We start from the raw sequence: 22788 nt of genomic DNA, 5'->3' as shown, positions 1-22788 counted from the left end.
AGCTACGCACCCGTCACTCACCATGGGCTGATATGTGTGTGTGTGTGTGAGAGTCTGTGTGTGTGTGTGTGCATAGGTGTGCGTGTGTGTGTGCGTGTGTGTGTGACAGAGAGAGAGAGAGAGAGAGAGAAAGAAAGTGTATGTTTATCCACACATACCCTCTTGAATACTAATCTCAAGCAACTGACCGCCCACCAGTTTCCTCGGGGGGCAAATTGTTCTGTGGCCCTCCCACACTCCCTGTTCATGTCCCTGACCCCGCCGGCAGAACCAAACCCAGGTCAGCAGGAAGGCGGCCTTTCTCGGGTCACGGGCCGCCCACGCTGTTTTTAAAGACAGAGGGAAGGAGCGAGGGATGAAGGAAGGGAAAGAGCGGCGGTACAGCCGCCGTTTCTGGGCCGACGCCTCTCATGCTGAGGAAAAACATTAAAGAGGAACCGGGCCGGGCCGTGTGGCCGATGCTCAGCCCCCGAGGTTCTGCTCCGGGTTCTATTCAGGGTTCTGCTCTGGGATCTATTTCTGGTTCTTCCCAGGTTCTGCTCTTGCTTCCATTTAGGGTTCTGCTTGTGTTCTACTCTGGGTTCTATTCAGGGTTCTGCTCTGGCTTCTATTCAGGGTTCTGCTCTGGGTTCTATTCAGGGCTCTGCTCTGGGTCCTATGCAGGGTTCTGCTCTGGGTTCTATTCAGGGTTCTGCTCTGGGTTCCGCTCTCTGACTGAGCCGCTTCATGAAAGCATCTGTTCAGCACAAACAACGCAAAAATAAAAAACAAATAAATCGATAAGAGCTGCTGGGAGTCAGGAAGAGAGCTCATCGTGGGCAAGATATCCGCCCCCAGTGCATCATGGGAGGAAGGTCGGCAAGGTCTCCAAGATCCCTGGTTGGCTTGGCGATACAGACAGGAACACGGCTGCGTGTCGTTTCAACACCACGCCCAAACTGCTCTGCGGCCTCGTCGAACAAAGGCCTCGCCTCCTTCCTCCTCCTCCTCCTCCTCCACTCTCATTTCCTGCTCTTCTCTTCCGAATCTCCCCTTATCTCTTCCTCCCCCTCCCTTGTTCTCTCCCTCTCTTCCTCACGAGCCCTACCATCCCCCCTCCCCTACCTCTCTCTGCATGTGAATGGGTATCCTGTCACACCAGAGCTATTTATGATCAGCCCCAATATCCCTGTGTTTGACTCCCCCTGCTCTCCATTCCACTTCATCACACACACACACACACATACACACAAACATGCACACAGATACACGCACACATGTGCACACACACACAAACATGCACGCACACATGCACATACACACACAAACATGCACGCACACATACACGCACACATGCACACACACACACACAAATATGCACACAGATATACGCACACGTGCACATACACACACAAACATGCACGCACACATACACGCACAGATACACGCACACATGCACACACACACACACACACACACAAACACGGACACACACACACACACGCACAAACATGCGCTCACACACACACACACACACACAAACATGCGCTCACGCTCACACACACACACACACACACAATAAAGACATCGCCTGAGGCTGCCCCTCCCCAGCTGTTTTCTCCACACACGTTCTTTTGTTCGTCTGTTTTTTTCTGGAGGTTTTTTTTTTTCTTTTTTCTTTTCTTTCTTTTTTTTTCTACTGGTACAAATTATCGGCTTATTTGTTTGACACCATTATCCGAGGCAATTCACTAAGCTTGGAACAATCCAAGACAGCTCTTGGGCGCCACAATCAGAGCGCGCGACAATGTAGCCGCAAAGCCGCGTCCGTGATTCTTCACACACTCCTCAAGTCGCAGACGTCCCCTCCGCCCGTAACGCTGATGAAAAATAATGCTGGCTCCCGCCCTACCCACCACTCTGAGAGATGCGTTTTCTCGAGGCCGATCATTACTTGCTTTGTTCATCCGTAAAGACGTCATTTTATCATTCCCCGAGACTGTTCCTGAGTCCTCCCCTCCGCCACTTTTCCCTGTCCCCTACTCTCCCTCTCGTCTCTTAAATTCTGTCTTTTTCCGCGCTCGCTCACTCCTATCTGATTTTCCCTCTCGACATCATTCTGTCTTATTCTCTCCTTCTCTCTATCTCGTTCGCTCGCTCCAGAAAAAAAAAATTGTTCTTTCTTCTCTCTTGGTCTGGCTTGTAAAAGAAGCCCCAGTGTATTTTTTATTTTTTTTTTTGCTTTAAGACTTCCTGTGGGAGTGTGCAGCAGTCCAAGCCTAGCCCACTGAAGGTCACATTGGGCTGGCAAAAGGGGGGGAGAGCAGAGGGGGCGGGGGGCAATCTGCTTTCAATCAGGTTAATGTCCCTCTCAAAAGACTGAAGGATCACTCACAGTCACTCCCAGTCACTCGCACATACACACACACACACACACTCGCACACACAAACAAGCACACACACACACACGTTCACACATGCTCGCACACACATATGCACACAAATACACAAACGCAGATACACATAAACACATAATGGCCCTCTCAAAAGATCACTCACAGCCACTCACACACACACACACACACACACACACACACACACAAGCACACACACACAGACGCATACATGCACACACACAAGCACACACACACACACAGACACACACAAGCACACAGACACACACACGCACACACACACACACACAAGCACACACACACAACACAAGCACACACACACACACACAAACACACAAGCACGCACACACACAGACACACACAAGCACACAAGCACACACACACACAGACACACACACACACACAGCCTCACACTCTGGCACATACACAGTCACAAAGGGAAAGGCAGATTAAACGCTCGCAGGCCCAGAGTCATTATGAATGCTCTCTCATGGTTCTCGCGGTTCTGAGGGAGGCTCGGCGCCCTCACACTGAGCGCGTGCGTCACAGACCCGCGACCCGCGCGCCTCGCTCCCGAGCACGCGCTGGACGCCCGCGGCAACGGTGGCGGCTTCGCGCGGCGGCCACAATAAGACGCGGCGGCGGCGGCGCTACGATCCCGCTATCTGTGCGGAGCGGCAGGTATTAGTCAGGTACAAAAGAGGAGCTCGCGGTATCGGGTCCCCGCGGAAATAAGATAGCGCTGCGCGGGATTACCGCCGATTGGCGGGCGCGCAGATTCCGGCAGCCTGCGAGGGCACGGGGAGGGGAGGGGGGAGCGGGGAGCGGGGAGCGGGGAGCAGGGGCTACATGCTAATGTGCCGTGACACACAGCACATGATAGCACACAAACCTGCATTGTGTTGGTGTGTAATGCTGAGTGTGGCAGCCTGAGACGCATACATATACATGCATAAAAAACACACACACATACAGGCACACACACGAACACACACACACACACACGCACACAAATAGGCACACAAAAATTGGCAAGCATCTCAAACCAACGACCTGTAAGCTTGTGCTAATGACTCAATCTGCGGTTTTAGATCCCCCGGGGGGGGGCTGCCAAATGTGTGATCCTAGTGAAATATCCCACCTGGGACAGAACCCTGACCCGCCCATCCCATCCTCAGCCCAGCTGCTAACTCCAGAACTAGCAGTGTGTGAAAACCCTGCCAATTAAATCTGTGGCAGAAATATAAACACCGAACGCTGCCTATACATATACATGAAACCGCATGCACCCTGTTTACACACATGAATGCACACACGCGCGCACACACACACACACACATACACACACACACACACACACATGCACACGCACGCACGCACTCTCTCACACACACACACACACACACACATACAGACACACACACACACACACACATACAGACACATACACACACACACACACACCACACATCAGCTCCAACACACACCACATGCATCTCCCAAAGACAGAAATGCCACACACAACACACAGCACACCACAAATCACTACAAACATCACACATACACACACACACATAAACACAACACAAACACACATACAACACACACACACACACACACACACACAAATGCACACAAGCATGTGCACGCATACACACACACACATAAACACACACACGATCAAACACACAAACGCACACACATACGCACATACAGAAGGCGTAAAATTGGCCAGAAACCCAAGCCCCAGGGGTTGGGTTAAACAAGCAGGATTTGAAAAACACCTGCACACAACTTTCCAGCTCCAGTCAAGCTCACGCAGGTTTTAACCCCCATGACTGTTGGACGCGCTGAAGAAAAATTATCCTGAGCCAAAATCAATCGAGCCGGTCAGCTTTTCCTGTTGAATTAAGCGTGCTGATCACAGCTTTTTTTTTTTTCCCTCGCTGAGAGAGAAACCGGCACACCGACCCGTCCCCCACGACGGCTTTCGGTCGCAAACGAACTCGTTCGCGCGCTCGAGACAGACCTGGCGGAAAAGAGGACTCCCCATCTCACACCTCGTCCTCCCTCAAACCCTCTGTGAAATCACGATCCCCCCCTTTTCGAGCACGGCATTAATTACACCGGGGGAGCGCGGCACCCCTCCCGCAGGGCCAGCGTGGGCGCTCCATCTCATTCCAACCAATTATTCTGGTTTGATTTCACAAACGGCTGTACGCACCAAAGATGGTCCCCTCCGGCAGGAAGAAAAGTTCAAGTGTTTAAATTTTTTCTTTTTTTTTGACGTGATACTAGTGTCTCGGATGACAAAAAAACACCTTGCTTAAAAAAAAAAAGTATTATTTATTTTACTGTTAATATATGGTTTTTGAGAGTAAGACCAGAGACTCACGTCCCCTACAGGGGACAAAAATGTATTGGCGGGGCTTAGTAGGATATCAAACCAAAAAACCTTTTCAGCAGGGGTGTGCAGTCTTATCTGAAAAGGGCCAACGTGGGGGAAGGTTTTTGTTGAAGCCCAGCAGTATGGTGCCTGATTCTACTTATCAGGTCTTCATTGGAGACCATGTTTCGTTAATTAGCAGAATCAGGTGTTGTAGTTCTGGGAATAAGAACAAAACGAAAACCTGCACCTACGCCGGCCCCCCCTCCCCCCCCCCGCCCCAGTTTCGCCTGCAACTGCAGCTAGCGAAGCTGGCCTTGGAAATGAACCAGCCCAGGTTGCGTGTGCCTGCGCATTGCACACTCAGCTTAACGACCCTGCAGCATTACCTCAGTGCAACTCGGGGTCTGTGTCTCATTTCCACAGGAACGGCAGACTTTCATTACCGCCGCGTTTCGCGGATTAAACGCGCTGCCTCGGCTATACATAGCCCGGCGTATCCAGACTCCAGAGCGTAGCGCGAGACTCGTCTCGTCTTTGAACTCCAAAAGCAGAAAACAAACAAAAAAAAAACAATACGAATAAAACGCATCGAGAGGAACATCTCGGTGGCGAGCTTTAGGTTACCGCATTGAGCTCACGAAACTTGTTATATGCTAATTGGGTATACGGCTGCGCGTACATTTTTTGCGTAGCGACAGTCTCGCTCCTGAAAGACCGGCAGAGACAGGCAGGGGGATGAAAGCAGAGAAGGAGAGAAGATGCCACCACGACCTACATTCCCCACCTGAAATTTGCTCGCTGCGTCAGAATTGTTTGAAGAAAGGGGAGCGAAAATATTAAAGTTGCCCGCCGATTCCTTCCCCGACGCTCGGGGATTAAATCTCTCTTCTTTCAAAGGAATACAAATTGAGATCTTGGAAAAAAAAAAGAAAAACACATGGGAGGGCTGCTGGGTGGCCCGTTCGGGTAAGGCACTGTGCTGTGGCGTGTGGAGGAGCCCCACGCTCTCGGATCGAATCCGGACCAGAGCCACAGGGCGACACACAATTGGCGAGTACGTCGCCCAGGGTGTGGGAGGGTTCGGCCGGTTAGGGATTAGCCTTTCGCCACTCTCTACCAGCCCCCGAGGGTCGATTGGCTGCTTGTCCAAAGTCACAGAAGAAAGGTCCTCCTCCGACTCCACCAACATAACGACAAGAACAGGCCACTCAGCCCTAACAATGCTTGCCATTGTCCTAACTAAATTGTACCTAGTGCCCTGATCACCAACAGCCTAGATAGCATCTAATCTCGCCCCATGTGAGATTAGGAGCGGTCTGAGGGGTTTAAAGAAGCATTTAAAAGACAATTTGTTTTCATACATGTGAAACCAAAGGGTTCCAGACTAGTAAGCACCCAATTTAGAAGATACAGCTGAAGACAGTGAAATTAATTTCCATGCTGGTAAAGATGAATCTAAAAAAGAGCGAGTTAAAAAATGCTGGTGAACCTGCCTTGTTCTGACATGATAAATTGCTAATGAAGATCTAACTGTGGCATCTGTGGAATTTTTAATCCTCTCTAATTTGTTTTGCTTTTGTTCGACTGTGTGCTCAATGCAATGAGATGGGTGATTTAAAACACAATGGCTTTTCTTTCAAAGTGAGAGAACTTTGATCCAACAAGCCCATGTTCCCCAATTAGCTGTTGCCAGGGTAATTATTCAGTTGGAAGACAGAAGCGGCTCAGGAGAATTGCAGAAATCATTTTTACATCCTGACCTTCTAGTGGTTGGCATTGATTTGCTCATGTTCCCCCTCAAAAAAATCTAACATTAAACAGAAATACGAGGTCACAAAATATATACCTGCCCCTTAAAGAAAACCCTTTTTGAAAATCAGTCATTTTTAATTCAGGTAAACCAAGACGTGTCATAATATATTGCACTGAATATATGTGGAAAGCAAACGTTTCGAAAACAGAGCAGGGAAAAAAAAAAAATCTTCAGCGCTAAAAATCAATTCCAATCTTTAAAAAAAGGCTTCTGTCAAATGCGGTTCAATAAAATATCTAAATGAAGCAATGAAAATTGTGAAACTGAAAAAGAAAGGTTGCGCACTCATTTTCTTTCCTCCAATGCAGTTTTTAATAGCCAACGTTTTCAGGGCTGAGAAATGTGGAGACGTAACAGAGCCTTGACTTGTGACATCACAATCAATCAGGTCAGAAGTCCTTTCGGTGCCTTCGACAGGTAATTCCCGGAACATTCTCTCAGGTGTGAAGAGAGGAGGCCGGTCGCTGTATTGCAGTGGTAGGCAAAGATTCCTGCTCTCGTCCAATAAATACCATTCAGCGCGACCTTTGACCTCGCTCTCCGAAGAGCTTACGATTAGCCACGGGCGCAGCTGGGGTCACGGCTATTGAACGCATATGGTCCCTGTGACCACCCGGGTCCAGAAAAGTCACGGCAGATTCTGACCGTCGACCCCCTCGCCTAAATCCGAATTTTAAAAAGCTCTCGCCGTCTGCCGCTTGAGTGTGGATTTTCAAATTTTTCAAAACTTTACTTTTGTGTTGCAATTGCATGTTTCACGTGGACCCCAGAAAGACTAGCTTGTCTGAGACTAGCTAATGAGGATCCTTAAGAAACTTAAACGTAAAGCACATGCGTGGCTCATCTCTTCTTTGCATCTAAGCGGCGGTTGTTTGTAGAGCGGCCAAGGTTGTGATTGGCCGGGGCTGTGCTTGGCCAGGGCTGTGATCGGCTGGGGTGGTGCTTGACCGGGGCTGTGATTGGCCGTGCTTGTGCTTGGCTGGGGCTGTGACTGGCCAAGGCTGTGATATTGGCCATGGCTGTGCTTACCTGGGGTTGTGATTGGCCGAGACTGTGCTTGGCTAGGGCCGTGACTGGCCGAGGCTGTGATTGGCCATGGCTGTGCTTACCCGGGGCTGTGATTGGCCGAGGCTGTGATTGGCCATGGCTGTGCTTACCCGGGGCTGTGATTGGCCGAGGCTGCGATTGGCCATGGCTGTGCTTAACTCGGGGCTGTGATTGGCCGAGGCGCTGTTTTTATTCCACGCTAGCTCTGGCCGCGGCGGCTCGGCCTGCAGCTGCGGCTGTTATTCCCCCAGCAGTGCCAGCGTGTTCACAGGGCAGCCGTGAAATACGCAGCACCTGGAGCTAGCGCTGGCGTGTGTGTGAGAGGCTGCAGCTGTCGGGCCAGAGAGCAGGCTGCCGCTGCGTGTGTGTGTGTGGGGTGCGCTGTGGGTGTGTGGATGTGTGAGTGTGTGTGTGGGTGTGTGGATGTGGGAGTGTGTGTGTGTGTGTGTGTGTGGGAGTATGTGGGTGTGGATGTGGGAGTGGGAGTGGGAGTGTGTGTGTGTGTGTGTGTGTGTGCACGCATGCGCAAGTGCACTGTCATATGCGTGTGTGCGTGTGTGTGTGTACGGTATGTGTGCGAGAGAATGTGTGTGTCCAAGCGTGAGATTGCTGTGTGGTATATATCTGTGTGTGTGTGTATGTGTGTGTGTGAATAGGTGGGAATATCTTGCATTAATAATTGGCTTCTGCTATACCCTTTGCAAGAGCAGGCCCCAAGGCTACCATAGATTTATCTGAACATCCTCTCCCGAGCAAAACAGCGAAGGCAAACAAATCCCATTTTCAGAAACACCCACTGATAAACTGCCCCGTTCCCAGGACTGCAGTCAAAACCAAACTCGCTGCCCTTCCTCAGCCCTCCCACCATCTCTCTCCCTCCCTGCCTGTCCTCCACCTCCCTTTCTCTCTCTCTCTCCCTCTATCTCCCTCTCCCCCCCTTTCACCATCTCCCTCCTGCTCCCTTCTCTCTCCCTCTCTCTCTCTCCCACACCTCCTCCTTCTCTCAGGCTTTCTCCCTCTTCCTCTCGCTACCTCAACCTCCATCACTCTCCCCCTCCCTCTCACCCCTCTCTCTTTCTTCATCTCCCTCTCTCTCCCCCTCTCCCTCTCCCTCCCCCCCCTCCTTTTCTCCTCTTTGCAGGAATGCCTGCAGGATTCTGGATCCTGTGCGGTGCGTCCGGTGGCGCGCGCTGAATTATTCAGTAAAATAAATGATCAAGTGACGGTCGCTCCCTCGCTTTCGGGGGGAAAAAACTGGCCCTCCGCACAGACAGCGCCCCCCACCCGTGTACGGGCAGCGGTAACACCCGCTCCCCGACCAAAACGATTACAGAACGCGGCATTAATCTCGGCCAGATAACCTTTCCGAACGGTCCGGTCTCCGAACCTGAAGATTGGTGGTGGGACCGTTCCCCGGCCGTGTTTCGTGCTTTTTTCCGAGGTCAGGAATCGCTTCGTCCTCCTTGAAACGGGAAACCGAAGAGAGCGAGGGATGACCAAGACAAGAAGCCCCCCTGTTTCTGGATATCTCAGAATTTCGATAAGAATTCCTCTTTATTCAACTATTTGAACTGCCTGCCAACACACTGGCAAAAAATGTGTGTGGGTGTGTGAGTGTGTGCGTGTGTAAGAAAGAAAACATTTGTAAAGCTTTGGCAACACATATTTTGAAATGTGTCATGCCAATAAAGTATTCTGACATATGAGAGAGAAAGTGAGAGAGAGAGAGAGAGAGAGCAAGTGCTAGGATTAATGAGGTTGTGATCTTGTTTCTGTGTATGAGTGTCTAGGACACACACACACACACACACACACACACACAGGTGAGCTCATGTGTTTGCTCTCTCCCGGTCTCAGCGGGGTTTCCCGGGGGACAGCCTGCACGCTGACGTAGTGCCGCGAGGCGCCGAGAATTCTGGGACACTCGGTTAATCCCCGTCTCGTGGCACCGCCGTCCCCCGCTGCCCCCGCTCAGACCCAGAGCCGCGGGCCGAACGGAGGCTCGCTCCTGCTCTGGGATACAGCACATCAGGTACAGCAGGGTGTGTTCCAGCTGCTCTGTGATACAGCACATCAGGTACAGCAGGATGTGTTCCAGTAGACATGCTCCTGCTCTGTGATACAGCACATCAGGTACAGCAGGGTGTGTTCCAGTAGACATGCTCCTGCTCTGTGATACAGCACATCAGGCACAGCAGGGTGTGTTCCAGCTGCTCTGTGATACAGCACATCATCTACAGCAGGGTGTGTTCCAGCTGCTCTGTGATACAGCACATCAGGTACAGCAGGGTGTGTTCCAGCTGCTCTGGGATACAGCACATCAGGTACAGCAGGGTGTGTTCCAGTAGACATGCTCCTGCTCTGTGATACAGCACATCAGGCACAGCAGGGTGTGTTCCAGCTGCTCTGTGATACAGCACATCATCTACAGCAGGGTGTGTTCCAGCTGCTCTGTGATACAGCACATCAGGTACAGCAGGGTGTGTTCCAGCTGCTCTGTGATACAGCACATCAGGTACAGCAGGATGTGTTCCAGCTGCTCTGGGATACAGCACATCAGGTACAGCAGGGTGTGTTCCAGCTGCTCTGTGATACAGCACATCAGGTACAGCAGGGTGTGTTCCAGCTGCTCTGTGATACAGCACATCAGGTACAGCAGGGTGTGTTCCAGCTGCTCTGTGATACAGCACATCAGGTACAGCAGGGTGTGTTCCAGCTGCTCTGTGATACAGCACATCAGGTACAGCAGGATGTGTTCCAGCTGCTCTGTGATACAGCACATCAGGTACAGCAGGGTGTGTTCCAGCTGCTCTGTGATACAGCACATCAGGTACAGCAGGGTGTGTTCCAGCTGCTCTGTGATACAGCACATCAGGTACAGCAGGATGTGTTCCAGCTGCTCTGTGATACAGCACATCAGGTACAGCAGGGTGTGTTCCAGCTGCTCTGTGATACAGCACATCAGGTACAGCAGGGTGTGTTCCAGCTGCTCTGTGATACAGCACATCAGGCACAGCAGGGTGTGTTCCAGCTGCTCTGTGATACAGCACATCAGGTACAGCAGGGTGTGTTCCAGCTGCTCTGTGATACAGCACATCAGGTACAGCAGGGTGTGTTCCAGCTGCTCTGTGATACAGCACATCAGGTACAGCAGGGTGTGTTCCAGTAGACATGCTCCTGCTCTGTGATACAGCACATCAGGTACAGCAGGGTGTGTTCCAGCTGCTCTGTGATACAGCACATCAGGTACAGCAGGGTGTGTTCCAGCTGCTCTGTGATACAGCACATCAGGTACAGCAGGGTGTGTTCCAGCTGCTCTGTGATACAGCACATCAGGTACAGCAGGGTGTGTTCCAGCTGCTCTGTGATACAGCACATCAGGTACAGCAGGATGTGTTCCAGTAGACATGCTCCTGCTCTGTGATACAGCACATCAGGTACAGCAGGGTGTGTTCCAGCTGCTCTGTGATACAGCACATCAGGTACAGCAGGGTGTGTTCCAGTAGACATGCTCCTGCTCTGTGATACAGCACATCAGGTACAGCAGGATGTGTTCCAGGTACAGCACAGATCAGACTGCACCAGTTACAGCACAGAAGGCACTGGACCAGGCACAGTGCTGCAAAAGTTTACAGGTGCAAAGAGCAAGTGCAAAGATGAAAGAGACACCGTGAGAGATTCAGAGGAAGGGTGTGTGTGTGTGTGTGTGGGTGTCTGTGCATCTGTGTGTGTCTGTGGGTGTGAGTGTGTATGTCTGTACATTTTGACTGAGAGACAATGACAGAAACATTGAGATATTCAGAAGAAGGGTGTTTGTGTATGTGAGAGGTAGAGATATATATTTGAGAATGTGTGTGTCCGTATGTGTGTGTGTGTGTGTGAGATTGAGAGAGAGAAAGAGAGAGCGAGGGAGAGAAAGTGACAGAGCGAGCACTGCAAAGGCTCTAAGGACCCCGGTGAAGTCATCTATATTAATAACGGCAATAACAAAAACAAGCCCTGCACCTCCGGAGCTCCCGGGGAGCCTGCCGACGGCTTGAATAACACCATGAGAACACCTCAAACGCAGGGCGGCCCCGCCGCTGGCCCCCCCGCTCTCCACAGGCTATCGCCGTTCGCCAGGGCTGATACAGCGAGATGCCGCAGGGGTAATCACCCCCCCCCCCCCACCCCACACACGACAGCCGCGGAACAGGACGCCAGGAGACAAAGTGGACTTGCATGGTGTCATAGGGAAAGGAAGGAGGGGTGGGGGGGGTGGAGTTGACAGTGAAGAGGAAGAGTCTTTTGGGGGGGGTGGGCAGGTGAAGATGTGACCTGGTTATTAACCAAGTGTGGCAGCGGGGGTGCAGTGGGCGCAAGGGAGGCGGGGGGGGGGGGCTTCTCCACTCGAAGGCTGTGAGACTGGCAGCACTGTCCTTGGCTGTCGGCAGGTTGCTAGGGAATGACTGTGACCTGAAAGCGTGAACGTACAGCGAGCGGAGCTTCAACGAATTACACATCTCTTGCCCCTCAAGAAAAAGCTTTACTCTCCGTAATTGTCTTTTGATTTTCTGATATTTTTATTCCTGGTATATATATAACTGCAGGACTTATTGCTTTTCTTCTGTTATTGCCATTGCTCACAATGCACAACCATGCTTGCTTGTGTTTTAATTCTTATTTTATGCTCGTTTCATTTTCCGTTGTCTTCAAAGCTCTTTGTGAACCTGTATGAGAAACGCTATGTGCATGAACTGTATGTTAATAATTATGATTTGTCTGGAGTTGCCCCATGAGACAAGCAGATGAGCCATGTGCAGAACTTCCCCAAGGAGCAAGAGACCAGCCATGTGAGCTCACCCGCTAACCTTCCCTAGCCCCGTGAGCTCACTCGCTAACCTTCCCTAGCTCTGTGAGCTCACCCGCTAACCTTCCCTAGCCCCGTGAGCTCACCCGCTAACCTTCCCTAGCCCCGTGAGCTCACCCGCTAACCTTCCCTAGCCCCGTGAGCTCACCCGCTAAACTTCCCTAGCCCCGTGAGCTCACTCACTAACCTTCCCTAGCTCTGTGAGCTCACTCGCTAACCTTCCCTAGCCCTGTGAGCTCACCCGCTAACCTTCCCTAGCTCTGTGAGCTCACCTGGTAACCTTCCCTAGCATTGTGAACTCACCCGCTAACCTTCCCTAGCCCCGTGAGCTTACCCGCTAACCTTCCCTAGCTCTGTGAGCTCACCCGCTAACCTTCCCTAGCCCCGTGAGCTCACTCGCTAACCTTCCCTAGCCCCGTGAGCTCACCAGCCAACCTTCCCAGGCCAGACACAATCTCTCAGGTTCTTAACGGGACAGGCCGCCGACTTCAACCGGGCGGGAAAAAATGAGCCGTGCGGGTACGACCTGTGAGTAACGGGGACCAACTCCGGGCGGAATGGTCTTTCCACATGTGGATTCCCTCCCCTCCTCATTCATTTATACGGGTCTCCGATCGATAGCCCGGCAATACGCTAACGGAGGCTGTTAAAAGAGTAATGCTCCCTATTAAACTCTGTTTAAGCTGCGAATGGATCAATGGTTTGAACAAATGCCCATCGGGAGGTGGCCAAGAAAAAGTGCTCTTTTTAGAAAAAAAAAAAAAAGAGCGGCGATTAGCTTTGCGGGTTCGAGAGGAGAGGAGAGGAGGAAGAACCAGGCTCACAAGCAAGCGACCTCCCGTCCGCCTGTGTTTGGCTTTCAAACAAGAACGTCTCGCTGTTCTGTTATCGCTAAAACAAGGAAAGCAAAAAAAAACCCGAAAAAAAACAAGAGGCTGGCCTTGCAGACCCGAAGGAGAAAAACAAGCGGGGCAGCGGAAGGAGATAAACGGTGCTGAAGGTGGGGGTCCGGCATCGCCCCCCCCCCCTCCCAGTGCCAACACGAACAGGAAGCGGACCCCGCGACGGGGAGTCCGGATCTCCGCCCTGCCGATTGGCTGAGAGACAAGCCCCGCCCCCGCGTCACATTCTCCCGGCTCTCCGATAAATCAATAAGGCAGTTTGAGGCGGGCAACGATTACACCGAGCGGGGGGTGGGGGAGGGGGGCAAACACACCCCCTGAAACGCTCCGCCGGTCTCGTCTGATCACTGCCCGCTGTCCTGAGGAGACCATCGCTGGCTCAGGGCTAAGCCAGTCACTGGGCGGGCCTCTCGTCCAGCTGCCGGAGAGTTATCACCCCGGTGCATCATGGGAGTCCATAATTCAAACAGGAGTAGAGGCCTGTGTGAGGGGTTGTTTTTGGGGGAGGGGGGGGAGGGGTTGACAGCTGACAGCTAACAGCCCGCATGACTCAGTGAATTCGGTGACTCTGCGACTCAGTTTGTTTTTTTTGGGAGAGAGAAGGGAATGAAAGCTGACTGGCAAAGACACACACTCACTCTCACACACACACGCACACACACACACAGAAAGGCATGTCAATAAACAGGCTCGCGAGCTGCAGTAGCAAAGCGATCGCTGAGCGACGCCGCGGGGGGAGAGAGACAGCCTGCCGCGATGCAGCAAGGCTACGGCTGCGCTCAGCGCAAGGACGCGGGCCGCAGTGACATCACAGCGCATCGCGGCGCTGTCATAATTCACCGTTTTAAAAAAATCCAATTAAAATAAAAAAAATTAAATTTCCCCACGCTTCTGCTACACAGTGCTCTGAGGATCAAGGGGCGTGGCTACCAGGTGTGAAAAGGAAACAAACCAAAATAAAAAAAGACACCGGTCGTGTACCAACACCGATCAAACTCGGCCCGGCGAGTCGATTTGCTCCCCCCCCCCCCCTCCTCCCCCGCGCTTTCAGAGAGCCGTGGAAACGGCAGAGAACAACGCTCGAGCGGCAAAAACAATCCATGCAGCTCCGCGCCGTCACTGACAATACAGCTCAGCCCCAGCCTGCCTGCACAATGGGCAGGACAGCTCACAAACACAATACAACGCAGCTAAGTGGAAAAACAGCACACCTCATTTTATTTCTTTTTCTTTTTTCCCCTCCCCGCAAAAACACAGTAGCAAGCACTTCAGAGCCACTCCCATGAGGCATAGCGGCTACTGGCTGGTCCGCACGTCGCTGCCCACTTCTCCACATGAATATAAATGCGCACGCACATTAGATTAATTAAAATTCAATTAATTATCTGAAAGAGCCTTCACACCAAGCCTAAAGAAATATGAATTTAAGGAGTTTTAATCACGGAGAGTAAATTGCACACGGAAAGGCGTTGTAACACTGGAACTTTTAAGAGGTTTGAGGGCGGTCGGGGGCGGGCTGGGGGGAGGGGTGGGGGGGTGTCGAAGAGAATTCATTAGTTTTATGAGATGTGGTCCCCTGCCTCCTTGCTTTACGGGGAGAGGAAACGGAGAGAAGGGGAGGGGGAGAGAGAGGGGGAGAGAGAGATGGAGATGGAGAGAGACAGAGAGGTGGGGGAGAGAGAGAAGGGGAGGGAGGGAGAGAGAGGTGGAGAGAGACAGAGGTGGGGGAGAGAGAGAAGGGAAGGAAGGGAGAGAGGGTGAGAGAGGGCGAGACAGAGAGGAGGGGGAGAGAGGGATGGAGAGACAGAGAGCAGGAGAAAGAGAGAGTATGAGAGAGGGAGAGGAACAGAGGGGGAGCGAGGGAGAGAGAGAAAGAGAGAGAGATAGAGAAAGGTAGACATCCCCCACAACTCTCTACTCTAAGTGGAGAGTTGTGTGGATGTTACCTAGCTGTCTGGTCCTATTATTTCCCAGACCCCCCCTACTTTAAAAGCGGCTTTATTGATCTTCTGCCGTGTAGAAGCTTAGGGTTTAGGAGAGCTTAGCTTGAGGGGAGCGGGCGGGGGGTGCAGACAAAAGAGTTCCCCTCCCAGCAGGCGAAGGAGGGAGATGAGATACTACACCTCCACCTGTCACTACTGCACCAGGCCCAGGCCTGCTCGTCAAGAGGGGGAAAAAATCAGAATGAAAAAGCCACTGCCTTTCTCTAGCTGCTCAGATAAGGAAAGGAGGGGGGGAGAGGGAGAGAGAGAGGGAGAGGGAGAGGGAGAGAGAGAGAGAGAGAGAGGGGGAGAGAAAATGAGAGAGAGCGACTTTGCTTAATAGGCGCAAAAAATAAGCTCCCTGATAAATTGTTCCATATGCCCTGAAACAGGGTGGTTTGGGGGTGGATTGGGAGGGTGTGTGTGTGGGGGGGGGGGGGGGTGGGAGGCAGAAGTACAGGCAGATACAGTTGTGGTGAATGAAAAACAGGGCAAGAAGAGAGAGATCAGGAGCCAGACGGGGATGGAGATGGAGAGGGGAGAGATTGATGGTGTAATTGTAGACCATTGCTTCAGCTTTATCTCTCCTTCTCAGGTTCTCTCTTAGGTGCGCAGTATCTCCCTCCCTCTGCCCTTTTCTCCCTCTCTCTTTCTTTCACTCTCCCTCTCTTTCTGCCCTTTTCTCTTCCTCCCTCCCTCACTCCCTCTCTCTCTTTTTCCCTCCCTCTCCCGCTCGGTCTCATTCTCATTCTCTCTCTACCTCTACCTCTCTGTCTCTCTTGTTTTCTTCCTCTCCCTCTCTCGCTCTCTCTCTCTGAATTTTCCACAAGACAGACAGGGTGCAACCGACTGGAAAGACCCAGCAGGGGGCCAGGCGGACCACAGCCAGCCGAGGGGTCAAAGGTCGGCCCTGCTGCAGGCAGTGTGGATGTGAGAGTAACCACTGACCCACAGACAGTGTGTGTGTGTGTGTGTGTGTGGGGTGGAGGGGGTCCCCCAAACACTCTCCTAACAGTCCTGCGCCATTGTCCCATGGGTCAAGGGTTTGTGCAGCTGGGCTTGGAGTGTGGGCGGGCAGGCAGGACGGGGCAGGGCGGGGTGAGGCGGGGGCAGCAGGGGAGCTGGGCTGGAGACTGGCGCGGACCCTGGGAGCTGTCAGGGGTGGTCAGGGGTGGCAGGGCCGGGACTGCACCACCGCTGAGGGCGGCACCCGCGCCCCCCTCCCCAGGCAGGACGGGCGAGAGTTTCGGCCTCCCGGTCTCACAGCTCCGTCCCTTCTCCCGGCTCAGTGGCCAGTTTTAGTTTTGTTGGTTTTTTTTGTACACGCCCGCCCACCAAAAGCTTTTTATTTTTTTTTGTCCACAGCACTTCCTGGCACTGAGAGCTTTGTCGTGCGGTCACACGGGAAGACGCGGCCACTAGCGGGACCCAAACAATGCCAGAAAAAGGCACCAATAAAAACAAACTCTGACCCCGAGCTGGGAAAACAAACTGGAGCGCCGTGGTCCTCCACCCAGCCCCCGGCTCTGCGCCTGCGCGGGACAGGCTGCGGGAGGAGAGGCCCAGAAGATCTGCGCAGGACAGCGCTCGCTGCTTAGCTGAACCGCACTGGAGAGCCGCTTAGCACACGCTAAGCACCAACAGCACATGCTAAGCACCAACAGCACATGCTAAGCACCGACAGTACACGCTAAGCACCAACAGCACACGCTAAGCACCAACAGTACACGCTAAGCACCAACAGCACATGCTAAGCACACACAGGACGTGCTAAACACCAATAGCACATGCTTAGCACCAACAGCGCACACTAAGTACCGACAGAACACGCTAAGCGCTGACAGCACATGCTAAGCGCACAACAGCACATGCTCCCGCCAACTGGCTAGGGGCTAGGGAGTGAGGATTCGTGATACCAAAAATGGGTGGAGCTGCCACGTTATCAGTGACTCACAGATCTGAACCAAACACTGTGTTCTGCCATGGAGAGCAAAATGTTTTGATTGGTTTCATTCTGGCTCTGCCCATTATTTGGTTCATGAAACCTCTCACACTCCTATACTTGCTGGTATTCAGTACACCACACGTTTATACTCTGATTAACCAGTCCTCAAAATAGACTGAACACAAAAAAAGGACCTGTACAAAACATGCTTACACACTGAAAGACCAGTCCCCACAACGCACTTACACACTGACTGACCAGTCCCCACAACGCACTTACACACTGAAAGACCAGTCCCCAAAACGCACTTACAATGACCACAATGGCAGTTGCAGCAGCTGCCCTCGCTCTGAAGGATGGCAGCCGGCACACAAAGCCAAGCTGGGCGCGAACGAAGCCGAACACCTGGACCGGACACTTGAGAAAGGGAGCGACCCCCCGGGACAGAGCCCTCGGGCACGGAACAAACACACTCGCCCATATTTCACATCCCAAACAACGCTCTGTGTAAACACGGTCCCCAGCGCTGCTCTCGGGCGAGAGGGAGATCATTGGCCCTCATGATTTAATGCTGCAGGGCCATCGGAGGAGGGAGAGGAAAAGAGTGGATGGAAAACAAACCCACTTACATACACACACACGCGCCCACACACACACACACACACACACACACACACACACACACACACACACACACACACACACACACACACACACACACACACACGCCCACGCGTGTACGCGCACACACACTAGGTCACAAACTAACACACACACACACACATACTGTACACAAAGCCACCTAGAAACAAACACACACTCATACACACACTGTTTGTGTGCGGATGCGCATGTGCGTGCCAGCTGTGTGTAAAGAAAAAAAAAGAAAAGAAGCAGCCCCACTTCACATCCCTGTGTGGACGTGTCACCCTCGTCCTGGAGCCACAGCTGCATACACACACTCAGGCACACACACTCCGGGCACACACTCCAACACACACACTCTGGAACAAACACTCCCAGCACAGACACACTCCGGGCACACACTCCAACACGCACACTCCGGCACACACACTCCAACACACACACTCTGGGCACACACTCCGGGCACACACACTCCAGCACACACTCCGGGCACACACTCCCGGCTCGTTTCCGCACGCGTGCACAGCGATCCTGAAGCCGGGGCAGGAGATGCAGATGCCGCCGCCGCCGCCGCCACCGAGCACAGCCAATCAGCGCCGCAGCGCTACCTGATCCCGGGCTCCGCCGCGCCGCGCTTTCGCCAGCGTTAGCCCGAATCGCCGCCCAAATTGCCCGCCCGCCCGCTCCGGATCGCCGCCTCTCCCATTAGGATAACTGCACAGAACTATTACCTCCAGAAGGAGAACCCTACCCCCCCCCCCCCCAGTCCCGAAACAGAGCTGAAGCAGGGTCACCCCTGCCTATCAAACAGAGGTACGGAAGGGTGGAAGGAAGGGAGGGAGGTGGAGAAAGAGAGAAGGACAGCAGAGATGGAGGATGGAAACAGAGAGCAAGAGAGAAAAGGAAAGGGGGAGGGAGTGAGAGAGAAAAAGAGAGAGAGACTTATTTTGAAGTTCTTTTTCATTACTGTCATAATCGCGCTTTTAAATTGTCAGGGCTATACTATAATTGTATAAGCAGATACAGAAGGCTTGACCACATGCACTGTAAAATATGTCGTGCCAATAAAGCATTTAATTGAAGTAAAATGGCGGTGAAGTCAGAGAACAAGAAAGGGGGGAGGGAGAGAGACATACACTCTCAGAAAGTGCCTACAAATGCTTATCAGTGGGGTGGTACTCTATAGGTACATAAAATTGTACCCCTAGCCAGCAATACATCATTTATTGTAGCTTTTTTGCTTGTAAAAGGCACTTGTCTAATGCCCAAACAGAACATTCTTGTACATTCAGGGTACATTTTTTGAAAATCTGTTCCCTAAAGAACAAAAATATACCTTAATTTCTTGCAAGAACCTAAGGTTGAGGGAATCAGTCCCACCACCATACATCCATCTGGCTTCCTGGATGGCCCTCAAATGTTATTTCTAAGTCACAATGAACATCAAAGGAAGGGCCTTGGAATAGTGCTAATGAAGTTCCTGAAGGAAACAGGACTTCCATGACATCACTTCCTGTCCCTGACCTCACCAATGAGAGGCTGACTACAAGCGGCAGGTGATATATATTTCTTTTTTCCCCCCGCAGCTGAGCACACTGTTGACATCAGAAAAGTCATAAAGTTGTACAATGAATTCTGAACAGCATTTCTGACTAACATGGACATTTTTTATTTCTAGTTCTTTTTATTGGTATTGATGTATGCAACATCCAGACTCACGGACCGCGGTACAATATTCAATAAGCCTGGCTGTGCACCATCTACAGTTCGGTAACCTTGCAATTCCTTCAATTCCTTCCAGTAAGACATCAAAAGGCTTGTGTGTGTGTGTGTGTGTGTGTGTGTGATTCAAAGCCCAACTCCCAACACCTTTCACAAACACTGCTCTGTAAAAGGATGACATCATTTACCTCAGCTTATAGCATTTATATGTTTTCAGGTTTTCCTTCCGAGGGCCTTGTAATGGATGCACTCTCCGTGTATTCCAGATTTGTATTTCGCTGCCCGGGTTAAGCGCAGCTAACTTGCATCAGCGCTTTAGCGACGTTACAGATATACTCGCAGCTCTGGTCGTTAGCCAGGTCTGACATTATTGCACATATAAATCAGGTGAATGCACTTATGTCCTCTTACCTTGTAAGTCACTCTGGATAGGAGCTTTTGCTAAATGAGCGTAATATAATGTAACATAAGTCCATGTCCCTGTCAAGATGTTCAGGTCTCCATAAAGACATCTGACAGGGACATTATCAGTTGTGTTTTTCTTTTTTTTTCTTCTGTTGCTCAGACCGTGTTGGTACCGAGCGTGAGGGGACATCTGGCAAATTGCGTCACAGACAAGCTTCGCACTCTCCGTAAAAAAACACACATAACACCCACCAATAATTATTTCATTATTCGTCATTAAAACGAATTGAGAGCACCAGGGGTTGAAGCCTCGTTGGTGGGTGAATCAGCATACGAAGAGAGCAGAGAGGACCTTGCCTCCTTTGTGTTGTGACAATGAAGAGATCAACCCAGCGGGGACCCAATCTGACTTTCAATACATACTTTAACATCTGGGGCGAAGTGCTAAGTGTGCTTGCACCCCCCACCCCCCCTGCCCAACCAAAATGCCAGCGTGTGCGCACACACACACACACAAACAGACACACACACACACACAAATACAAACAGACAAACAAAAATGTGTATACACATAGTACACACATGGCACACACACACACAATGCAGTCTTAAAACTGGAATAAAATGTATCTTTCTCTGCACTACGGAATATATTTATCACAGATGATATCATTTGACCGTAGCCTACCCACATGCTGATTTTCATAGGTATAAATATGTGACACATATCTGCAGATATACATTTGTACTACAGACACAACTACTTTTAATTTTTTTTGTTGGCTGAAGCTTTTTAGTCTGTTGTCCGTCTCAAATAAAACAGAGGGGTCGAGTTCCCGAGCTTCTGTCCAGCGCGGTTCCGCCGTCCTGCCTACACCGGTCACGCCGTAATTACTGTAATCGCTCAGATGCAGCTAACACTTATTTCATTACCGTTTAAAAGAAAGCAAGAAGAAAGAAAACAGACCGTGTTTATACTTCAAGTCCCCACTGAGCACGATTACTATAATAACTGTTAAGATAAACTCCGCAATCAAGCTAAACTGGGGGGATGGAAAAATAATGGGGATATTTATATGTGCTCACTCACCATTAAGGTCTAAAACGGAACATACGCCATCAAACTGTCTCACAATAAATATAAGCGGCAAACAAAAGCACAGAATTATTTTCAAACCCGCGTTAAAACCGTACGCCCTTACTTTACCATAAAGTAGAATAAAACGGTTCACTGTAACCTTAAACGTGGCATCAGCAAGCTACAGCTCAATTTGATTTGAGTTAATGCAATTACTGTTTGACTACCACGGTGACGAAACTGCCAACGTTTCCATTTCTTTATCAAATTATTGTGCACTGTGAAAATGCGCGTCGAAATATGACACCTTCTTCTGATATATTTGTTGTGGTTTTTTCACGACAAAGAGCGGATTTGAGTCGCTTCCAGCTCATCTGACCGCAGTGCGCTACGTTTACAGAGGACGACTCACGATAAAGTTAAAGCAAGAATATCATACAGACATAGATTTCAATGCATTTAGCGAATACCTCACTTAAATGCTTTGGCAACAGTTGGAACACAGCCCGACCTGCGAATGCGATTAAACAGTCAACCGACTGTATCGTCGTTTTCTTTCCCTTGCTCCTTTTCGCAGGATTTTAAACCGAACACACTGAAATAACAGTCGTATTTTACGCGACGATAACGCACAAATACATTATATTCTTGTGGACGTGGATTTGTTACAGATTTTAAAACACAAACTTACCTTTACGGCGTGCTCACTGTTGCGCGGCGTTCCGTCCACTGCTTCTGTAATAAAAGCAATATTCACCGTGTCTGGCTATGTCCGTAAACTGACGTCTAAGCGAATTCGTATCCGTTTTCCACACGTTATCGTTAGTCCGGCAAAACACAGTAAATCTAGATTATTCCATTATTTTGCTAGTTTTTAGTTTTTTTTTAAAGTCACACACTTCGGCCCCTTTGTTTTCTTTCAAGATCTCGGGAATCAAGACATACGATGCTGTCAGTTTGCATAGCGGAACTCTCTCCTCCGTGCACTCCCTCGTTCTCCTGTCTTTGTAATACGAGCCCAGGGCAGCGAGAATGAACTCAGTCCCACATCCAGAGTATACACACACACACACACACATATACGCACACTGCCCTTTCTGCTGCGCACAACGATCAACGTGTGCTGGAAGTTACACACAGCGGTCTTCTCCTACTGTGATAGGGGGGCACATTTAACTCGTCGTGGCGCTCGCGAGCTCGAATTCAAAGGGAACCCCAGCGGGTCCGCTACGCTGCAGTTTGCGCTGTTCCTGCGATGCGTGTCGTTGTTTCGGTATTTTAGTGAGGACAAGCGGATACGAGGACGCACGAACACGTCCCCGCCCAAACCCCTGTCCAGTTTCGTCTCAGTGAAGAAGAAAAAAAAATCTCTCAACGCCCCAAAATCTGACTATACACAGACTTCTGTCGACTGCATATGCAATACAAATACCAAATCATGGCAATACGCAGTTAATTCTACGTGGCCCTTTGGGAATTTTGAAAATACTCTTATTTTTATGCCTACTTTTACAACTCTCTTGTATGCAATGCAATTACCGTCAACTGAATGCAAATTTACATTAGTCAAGCCGAACATAAATTAAACGTCTTTAATGTCCAGGCAGCATTCACGGGT

At 50.9% G+C, this 22788-nt stretch overlaps 1 protein-coding gene across 1 annotated transcript in view; it reads right to left on the bottom strand.

The window, feature by feature from the left end:
- Positions 1–22447, bottom strand: part of sema4c (sema domain, immunoglobulin domain (Ig), transmembrane domain (TM) and short cytoplasmic domain, (semaphorin) 4C) — a 48742-nt gene extending 26295 nt beyond the window's left edge. The window contains exon 1 of the mRNA XM_064353761.1: positions 21862–22447. The gene's annotated coding sequence lies outside the window, so the exon portion shown is untranslated. The remainder of the gene's footprint in view (positions 1–21861) is intronic.
- Positions 22448–22788: the final 341 nt, after the last annotated feature.

The sequence above is a fragment of the Anguilla rostrata genome, chromosome 10 (assembly GCF_018555375.3).
Source record: "Anguilla rostrata isolate EN2019 chromosome 10, ASM1855537v3, whole genome shotgun sequence".
NCBI lineage: Eukaryota > Metazoa > Chordata > Actinopteri > Anguilliformes > Anguillidae > Anguilla > Anguilla rostrata.
The sequence above is the reverse complement of the archived record's forward strand: the minus strand, read 5'-3'. Positions and strand labels throughout refer to the sequence as shown.